Here is a 9,324-nt window from a genome sequence, read left to right as displayed (position 1 = left end):
CTTTCTCCTAAAAATTTAGTTTTTATTCTAGCCCATAAACTCCGTAGCCCCGGGACGAGTTTCACTCATTTTGTATCTCAGGATAAAGCAGATTCTGGTAAAGCATGGACACTAAGAATCATGAATAAAAAAGAAGACAATATCTCACCTCTTCAATGAAGCCTTTCTCACCCTTCAACATAAATGAGGATTTCTCAAGCTTCACAAAATTGTCATATTAAGGAAAATGGTTCATCTAAGGTAGGACTGTTCTGTGTGTTATAGAATGTCTAATACCATCGATAAGTACCATTAACATAGGCTTCTCACAAACTGGGAGTCACAGCTGTCTCCATCCTAGAGACAGGGCCAAGCTGGCTTCTTTCCTCTCTCATAACATCTGCACAGCTGCTCTTTATCATTAACATCTATTATCACTTGGGATTTCTTTCCTGGGACATGTGCATTAATTTTGTTGAACCAAAGTACTAAAATCTTCTTGAAATCAGGTCTCCTCTGCTAGTATCCCCATAATGCTGTATCCAGACCCAAGCATGACAACACTGGGTGTGTGTGTTTGTCAGTGGAAGAAAAGGCAGCCAAGGTTCCACATTGAAGATGGATTCTGACCCTGTAGCTGACGTTTATCTACCTGCCTTGAGTCACTTCACATTTCAACATTGGTGCTCAACATCACCAGAAAGCCCCGCTGACCTCAGGATTGTGAGCCTTCCTGAAAAGATAGGAAAGCAGTGCAGAACTATCGTCTCCCCATCTGGAATTCATTAAACTCTCATTTCTGAAAATTCAAAAAATCAACTGAAGCGCATGCAGCTTGCTGTGCGTGCTGCCATTGCTCCCTGGAAATGATCCCTTCCAAGACACAGAGCTCAGTTCTGCATGCTTTCTGGTACACTCCAAAAAAGCATCAAAGGGAAGGGTGCCAACTTGCCTTTGGACCCTCTGTAACAAAACATGACTTTTCTTAAACTATCTTTGCATGCTTAATTCTCTTTTTACAAAGTAGTAGTAATAATAATAATAATGAATTACAGAAAAATATCAATGATTAAAGTTAATCCTTTTAATTACTTTTTATTACTTTATAATTTCATATATGCTTACCATATGTTTTGATCAAGCTACCTCTGAACCCCTCTCCTCCAATTCCTTACTTTTCCCTCCCAACTTCCTGTGCTTTGTTCAAATAATTGTTCAAGATCAAGAGCCTCCACATAAAACCAGATACACTGAAACTAATAGAAGAGAAAGTGGGGAAGATCCTTGAACACTTGGGCACAGGAGAAATTTTCCTGAGCAGAGCACCAGTGGCTTATACTCTAAGATCAACAATAAACAAAGGGGACCTGATAAAATCGCAAAGGACAATTGTAAGGCAAAGGACACTGTCAATAGGACAAAATAGCAACTAACAGATTAGGAAAAATTCTTTACCAATCCTACTTCAAATAAAGGGCTAATATCCAATATATAGAGAGAACTCAAGAAGTTAGACTCCAGAGAACTAAAATGACCCTATTTTAAAAATGAGGTACAGGGGCTGGTGAGATGGCTCAGTGGGTAAGAGCACCCGACTGTTCTTCCGAAGGTCCGGAGTTCAAATCCCAGCAACCACATGGTGGCTCACAACCATCCGTAATGAGATCTGACTCCCTCTTCTGGAGTGTCTGAAGACAGCTACAGTGTACTTACATATAATAAATAAATAAATAAATAAATAAATAAATAAATAAATAAGGTACAGAGATAAAATTTTTTCAACTGAGGAATATCGAATGGCTGAGAAGCACCTAACCAAATGTTCAACATCCTTAGTCATCAGGGGAATGCAAATCAAAACAACCCTGAGATTCCACCTCACACCAGTCAAAATATCTAAAATCAAAAACTTAGGTGACAACAGATGCTGGCAAGGATGTGGAGAAAGAGGAACACTCCTCCATTGCTGGTGGAATTTCAAGCTCGTATAACCACCCTGGAAATCAGTTTGACAGTTCCTCAGAAAAATGGACACAGTACTACCTGGGGACTCAGCTATACCACTCCTGGGCATATACCCAGAAGATGTTCCAACATGTAATAAGGACACATGCTCCACTATGCTCATAACAGCCCTATTTATAATAGCCAGAACCCAGATGTCCTTCAACAGAGGAATGGATACAGATAATGTGGTACATTTACACAATGGAGTACTACTCAGCTATTACAAACAATGACTTCATGAAATTCTTATGCAAATGAATGGAACTAGAAAATATCATCCTGGATGAGGTAACCCAATCTCAAAAGAATACACATGGTATGCTCTCATTGATAAGTGATATTAGCCCAAAATCTCCAAATAACCAATATACAATTCACAGACTACATGAAGCTCAAGAAGAAGAAAGACCAAAGTGTGGGTGCTTCGATCCTTCTTAGAAGGAGAACAAAAAAAAAAAAAAAAGGAGAACAAAATACTCACAGGAGCAAATATGGAGATAAAGTGTAGAGCAGAGACTGAAGGATAGGCTATCCATAGACTGCCCAACCTGGGGATTCATCCCATATACAGTTACCAAACCCAGACACTATTGTGGATGCCAAGAAGTGCATGCTGAAAGGAGCCTGGTATGGCTGTCTATTGAGAGGCCCTGCCAGAGCCTTACAAATACAGAGGTAGATGCTTGCAGTTAACCATTGGATTGAGCATGGGGTCCCCAATGGAGTAGTCAGGAGAGAACTGAAAGAGTTGAAGGGGTTTGCAACCCCAAAGGAAGACCAACCATACCATATCAATCAACCAGAGCCCCCCACCCGAGCTCCCAGGGACTAAGCCATCAACAAAGGAGTACACATGGCTCCAGCTGCATATGTAGCAGAGGAGGGCCTTGTCATGCATCAATGGAAGGAGAGGTCCTTGGTCCTATGAAGGCTCAATAGACACCCCAGTGTAGGGGAATCAAGGGTGGGAGTAGGTGGGTAGGTGGAGAAACACACTCATAGAAGCAGGCAGAGGGGGGATGGGATAGGAGGTTTCCAGGAAGGGGGTGGGGACCGGATGAGGGGATAACACTTGAAATGTAAATAAAGAAAATATCCAATAAATTTTAAAAATTTAAAAACAAAAAATAAGATATCCAATTAAAAAAAAAAGAATACTTGGCAAAGGTTTTTATATACGAACAGTGAACTTAGCATTGAAAGGGTCTTGCTTATAAGGAACACCAGTGTCTCATTTTTATGATTAGAAAAATACTTCGGCTAAATGATAAACCTGTAGTAAAAGCCAATAGTGAATCCCTTCAGCTTTCCCTTATCCCTGTTTGTGCTCAAACACACTGGAAAATGATGGATAACAATGAACCATTCGCTATTTCATCCATGTAGAGAGAACACACAAAAAAGGAGCCATAACCCTGTGTTCTGGGCCTGGCTCCACTACCAGTCACCCTGTGACACTGAGGACGTTCCAGTATGGATGGTATGTTAAATGCATTATGAATTTATGACAAGTATATCAAAATGTCATCCCACTGTAAGGAGCACCCATATGTCTCTCTGGCCCTTGGCTTGTTCATTCTGAGAATAAGAAGACAGATTCTACTTGATACCCAAAGTCCCTTCTAGAGCTAAAATCTCATGGGTCATGATGGTTTGTTGCAGGAAATAGTAAAAAGAACAGCAATATCCCACACTATGCTGGGCACCGGCGGGTCACATGGCTTTAGTGGGGTGTTCTCATCTTGGCAGACTCTCTGGCCTGGAGCTCCCGAGACATCTTCACCCAACTCACCAAGTTCCCTTGGTGGGTCGCTGCCACACCAGACTCATGCAATGACCTCCCACATTGTAGTTAGCTGTCACGAATTCCCAGTAACCCCGTAAAATCAAAGCTCTAGACGTTTATAATCAGTCAGATTTATATTCAATAAATTCTCAATTCACAAGATGCCCACACAATAATTTCAGAGCCAATTGATAATAGTACAAGCTGCCCACCTAAATTAGACAAGTTATCCCAATATTCTAACCCTATATGATATTATAGCTACCTGTGACTATTTAAAGCCATGCAAAATCTGAATCATCCTGGTCATCCTCCATCTTCCTCCTCCTCCTCCTCCTGTGTCACTCCCTGTCTCTGCCACTCTTAGCTCCTCCTCCCTTTTCCCTGTCCAATCACAGGCTTCTTGTTGTATTAATATTTAAATTAATTGGACAGAGAAATTCCTGCTACAATGGTTGATATTGACTACCGACCTGTCAGGACATGGTTGATGTTAACAACTAACCTGACAGGATTTAGCATCAAGGCATGCTTGTGAGAGGTTATATACATTAGGTTAATTGAGGTGGGAAGGCTCACCCTATAGGAAGAACTCATTATTCTTTGGCTTGCATCCTAGACTACACACACAAAGGAGGAAAGCACCTAGGCACCAGGAGTTATCATTCCTTGCTCCTGACACCATGTCTTCCCTATCATGCTGGACCCTTGAACTCTAAATGCGGATAACCCCTTTCTCCCTTGAATGGTTTGGGGGCAGTATTTTTAATTACAGACAGGAAACATAACTAACACAGAGATTTGACAACAACTATAGCACTGGAATTTTTTTAACCAAACTATTTTTCTGCAGATTTGTATTTGATGAGTAGCAAGCATAAATGTAGTTTTAAAATATCATCTATACTGCCCTGGAATTAAATGCCACAAAAGAGAAATACATGATTTGGAGAAGGGCCATTTTTCCTAGACTCCAGGAAGTCAGCAATGAGAAGGTTATATAGAAATCTTCGCAAGACAGGAAGCTCTCGCATTCGCAGTCAGAGTTTACAGTGTGAAGAGATGACCTCGAGATAGAAACGAATAGTAACAAGGACAGAAAGCGCCAGCATGACCTGTACCCTCCCTAATTAGCTTGCTCCAGCTTCGACCATTCACTTCAGGGCTTCTTCCTGCCACTGATTCTCTTCGAGGAAAGAGGCAAAGAATGGAAGAGCAACTTTAGCTCTATGTGGAGGCAAAAAAATACACCAAAGACCAACAAATGGATCAGCTGCACATTGCCACCGTTACCATGGAGGCACAACATCAAGGTTTGTTATGGAAAGAGAAGGACCTATAGCTAAGTTTGCACAGACTCTGAAGCCATACATGTAAAACCTTTTTTTAAAGATTTATTTATTTATTTATTTTATGTATCATATGAGAACACTGTAGCTTTACTAATGGTTGTGAGCCATCGTGTGGTTACTGGGAATTTGAATTCAGGACCACCACTCGCTACAGTCCACTCATTCTGGTTGGCCCTCAGACCTACCCTGGTCTAAAGATTTATTTGTTCTTATAATCTAAGTATACTGTAGCTGTCTTCAGACAGACCAGAAAAGGGCATTGGATCTCATTATGGATGGTTGTGAGCCATCATGTGGTTGCTGAGATTTGAACTCGGGACCTTCGGAAGAGCACTCAGTGCTCCTAACCACTGAGTCATCTCTCCAGCCCAGATGTAAAACCTTTAATTTTTATAGGCAGAAGATACAACAAAATAAAAGCCGTCTGTGACTTCATTTATTCAATGAACTGTCTCCTAGCCTCCTACTACTTCCAGGTATTGGGTGAGCCGAGAAGATTCTAAGACAGGCAAAGGGCTGTTGTGTCAAGATCCCTGGTTCTAGCATAAAGCAAGCTGCAGTTTGAGTCCCATCTCTGCCTCTTTTAACTCCACAACCTTAGGCAAGTCCTCTGTCTCTTAGCATTCCTTTCAGAAGGCTGTCATAAGGGTCAGGTGAGATAATGTGTTGCTCTTTCACATATTCACCAGTCCTCTGGAGAAACAGAACCAGCAGGCTGAGCATCTAGAGAAAGAATTGCTTTAAAGCTTTAAACTTCATAACTGTGGGGGATAGATACTCCAGATGCTGCAGAGTTGGCTGGCAAGCTAGAGACGAAAAACATTCAATGCTATAACTTGACACAGGAAAGGCAGACTGGATGTTGACATGTTCCCTGGAGAACATCAATGTTTTTCATGTGGGGGTCTTCAACAGCTTCAGAGAGGTGTACCACATTTGAGGGGTCATTTTCTTTTCTCTATTTATTTAAAGATTAATCTCATATAAAAACTACCTTCCATGAGACCATGAATTTGACCAAGCCAAGTTAACAGATAAAATAGCTATCACAGTCCATTAAGAGTGTTCAGTTAATAAGCCAGGCATGGTGACATGACACATACCTTTAATCCCAGCTCAGGAGGCAGAAACAGAGAGATCTCTGAGTTTAAGTCCAGCCATGTCTACAAAGTGAATTCCAGGACAACCAAGATGACACAGACAAACTCTGTCTCAGATTTAAATTTTTAAATTAAAAAAATAAAATAAGAGTGTTCAGTAAACAGCTATGGGTTTAGGTTATAGTTGGTGAGTTAAAGGACTCATATAGCCATACAGAGTGACCAGGTCTATGAAACAGATGCTCAGGGTGCTAAAGGTGTGTACAAGAGGATGTGTGTGGAAAACGAAAGTGAAAAGAAGAGATCCGAGAAGCTGTGTCAAATGCTGCCAGCCTAGACATGATACCAGCTTCTAGAAGGCTGAGTCAGGAGGATAACAAGCTTAAGCTTGGGTAAATTAATGAGACCCTCTCAAGTTTGTTTTTCTTTTTAAGTAAAAAAGAAAGCTGGAAATGTGGATTGATGATAGAAGACTTACCCCACATATATATGTCTCTAGGTTCTATCACCAGTACCACGGCAAGCCTGAGTGAGAAGTAGAGAGGCACACCAAGCGGCATAAAGGACACATACGAAAAGCAAATCTGTCCAGTCCCCAGTCGCCCAAACTGACTGCAGGAGTATCTAATGAGAACCCTGCCAGGGACATCCTCTTGCTGGCTGAGATTCGGGTGTACATCCAAGGCAGTCAAAAGCAGCAGCCCCTATCAGCAGAGGAACATGGTAGTGTTCAGAGCAACAGGTCAAGCATTAAATTAAATGCAGGGGAATAGATAGAAACCAGAAAATTATCTCTCTGCCAGTCCATGGAAGGGTACTGAGCAGAGGAGAATAAAGAGCAGGTATGCAAGAAGAAAAACTCAGGCTGCAGATGGCAGGATGTGTCCACAGCCCCAACAGCTCCACGTTGAATCGGTCTGTTCATGGCAAGTGTTCGTAGAATAGTGGTGGCAATGGAAAGAACCTTTGAAACACACAAGGAGATCAGGTGGCCCCAGGACAAAATGGTTGGCTGTGGCTAAAACTTCAGAACTTTGACCAGTAGAGTAATACGCAATCCCCATGCAACACAGAACCATAAATATTATTACTGCCCTTCACAAAACGACCATCACCTGCCAGAGACCTCAGCCCAGTTCCCAGGGGTAGGGGTGGAGTCACAGGGGGTGGGGGTGAAGTCACAGAGGGGTGAGGGAGGAGTCACAGAGGGGTGGGGGTGGAGTTACAGAGGGGTGGGGGTGGAGTCACAGGTATCCTTATAGTCACTCCAGCCAGCCTGCTCCATGCCCCACAAGGTTAATCTACACTTGTAAGTCAGATTTTCCCAATGCTTTTCTTACATTCTTTAGTTATAAATGCAGTGTTTGGCCCTGGTCACATCCTGTGGGCTCCAGGTGTTCTAGCGTCAAAGAGTTGCAGCGAATCCCCTAAGATGTTCTTCTATCGTGAAGATCCTGATAGATTTTGAATGAGTGAGAAACGTTGCCATCACACTGAAACTTGAGACTATCCATATCTCCATCAGTGACAGACAGAGACACCGAGAGAAACAAACAGGATTCGTCTGGCATGTGACAGAAAGGAGGCATTGCCTCAGATTTCTTCCCCAGCCTCGGCGCTATCAGTTGTAGTGGGGACAAGGATGACAAGCAACCGTAGCCCTTTCTTTGACTTTGTTTCTCAAAAGCAAACAGATGAAAAACCCAATAGGCATTGATGTTTTTAAAAGACCGAAGACATAAAAGCTAAGAAAGCCCAAAGTCTCCTAGTCTGAAAATTTGGGGGGAGGAGAGTCATTTAAAGTTATTTCGATCTCTTCTCGCTAAACTTCCAATTATACAACTCACGACACAAGGTGGGAAGGGAATTGTAATCAATTTCTTGAGTAAATTCATGAAAAATAAATTTACACCCAAAGGATTTGAATAACAAGGCCATTTCATTCAACCAGGAAATCAGATTCTGACAGCTGAGGCTTCTTGAAAAATGGAATCTATTTTCTAAAGGATTTATGAAAGTACTCACTGCCATCAACCAGCAGGACAAAGCTGAATGCAAACTGCTATTCTCTCGTGGGTTGTATTCATAATTTTAAAACATCTGAGACAAATGGGTTACATGGTGGGGTTTTTTTCACACAGTGTCCACCAGGGAAGTCACTTCTCTAGTGGAAGGCTGTGCTTTATACATGAGTGACTCAATGAGTCATTCTTACTATAGGTTTCACCTATAGTACTATAGTATAGATTGATAATACTCTCCAACTCTGATCCCAGCCTAGGTACATGAATTTATTTGGTAGAATACAAGAGAAATGATGCACTAGTATGAAGCCCAGGCCAAGTGCCTTTGTACTCTTCCATGTATCCTCACTTAACTTTTGCTGTGCCTACAAAAAGGATATCTCAGGGACAGCTCACTGACTCCGTGAAGTATGAGGTGTGTGAAGCAGAGTCAGATCTCTGAGCTCAGTCTGTCCAGCTGAGAGTGTTAACTTTCACTATCAACTTGATTATATTTTTTAAATGTTCATTGTCAAGATACACCCACTTGTACAATAGTGGCACAACTGTTATGGAGACAACCCCTAAAATCAACTCATCCACAAAACTGTCAAGAAATGTAATTTCGGAAAATAATACACACTGACTTGGACTCTGGGGACACTGCGTTCCTCTGGTAGAGGTACAGGATAGAGTAACTGTTTTATAAAGTAGTACAGGATAAACATGAGAAATGAATGGGAAAGACAGTGAAACGATGGCTATGCCCTGGGTTTGGAAGATCTTGCCTGCTGGGATGATGACTATCTCGTCTGTCCATCTCCACCCCATCCTTACCAGTCAACACTTGTTACTGAACAGTCTCCTTCCACTGCACTGTAAAGCCCATGAGGTCTGGTGCCTGGATGCCTCCACCCTGTATCCCTTGCTCCTAACCAGAGCTGGTACAGATGAATATTCAGCACAGGCTTGGTGAGCACATATATTAAAAACACATCCCAAGATGTCCCAACCGGTAAGAAGGACACATGCTCCACTATGTTCATAGCAGCCTTATTTATAATAGCCAGAAGCTGGAAAGAACCCAGATGCCCCTC

The 9,324-nt window shown here is 42.0% G+C and overlaps 1 pseudogene; it reads left to right on the top strand.

Moving 5' to 3' along the window:
• Positions 1 to 9,230: 9,230 nt before the first annotated feature.
• LOC110310790 overlaps positions 9,231 to 9,324 on the top strand; it is a 3,424-nt pseudogene continuing 3,330 nt past the window's right edge.

Source organism: Mus caroli, chromosome 15 (genome assembly GCF_900094665.2).
Source record: "Mus caroli chromosome 15, CAROLI_EIJ_v1.1, whole genome shotgun sequence".
NCBI classification, from domain to species: Eukaryota; Metazoa; Chordata; class Mammalia; order Rodentia; family Muridae; genus Mus; species Mus caroli.
Note: the sequence above shows the minus strand (reverse complement) of the source record. Positions and strands in the feature narration are given on the sequence as shown.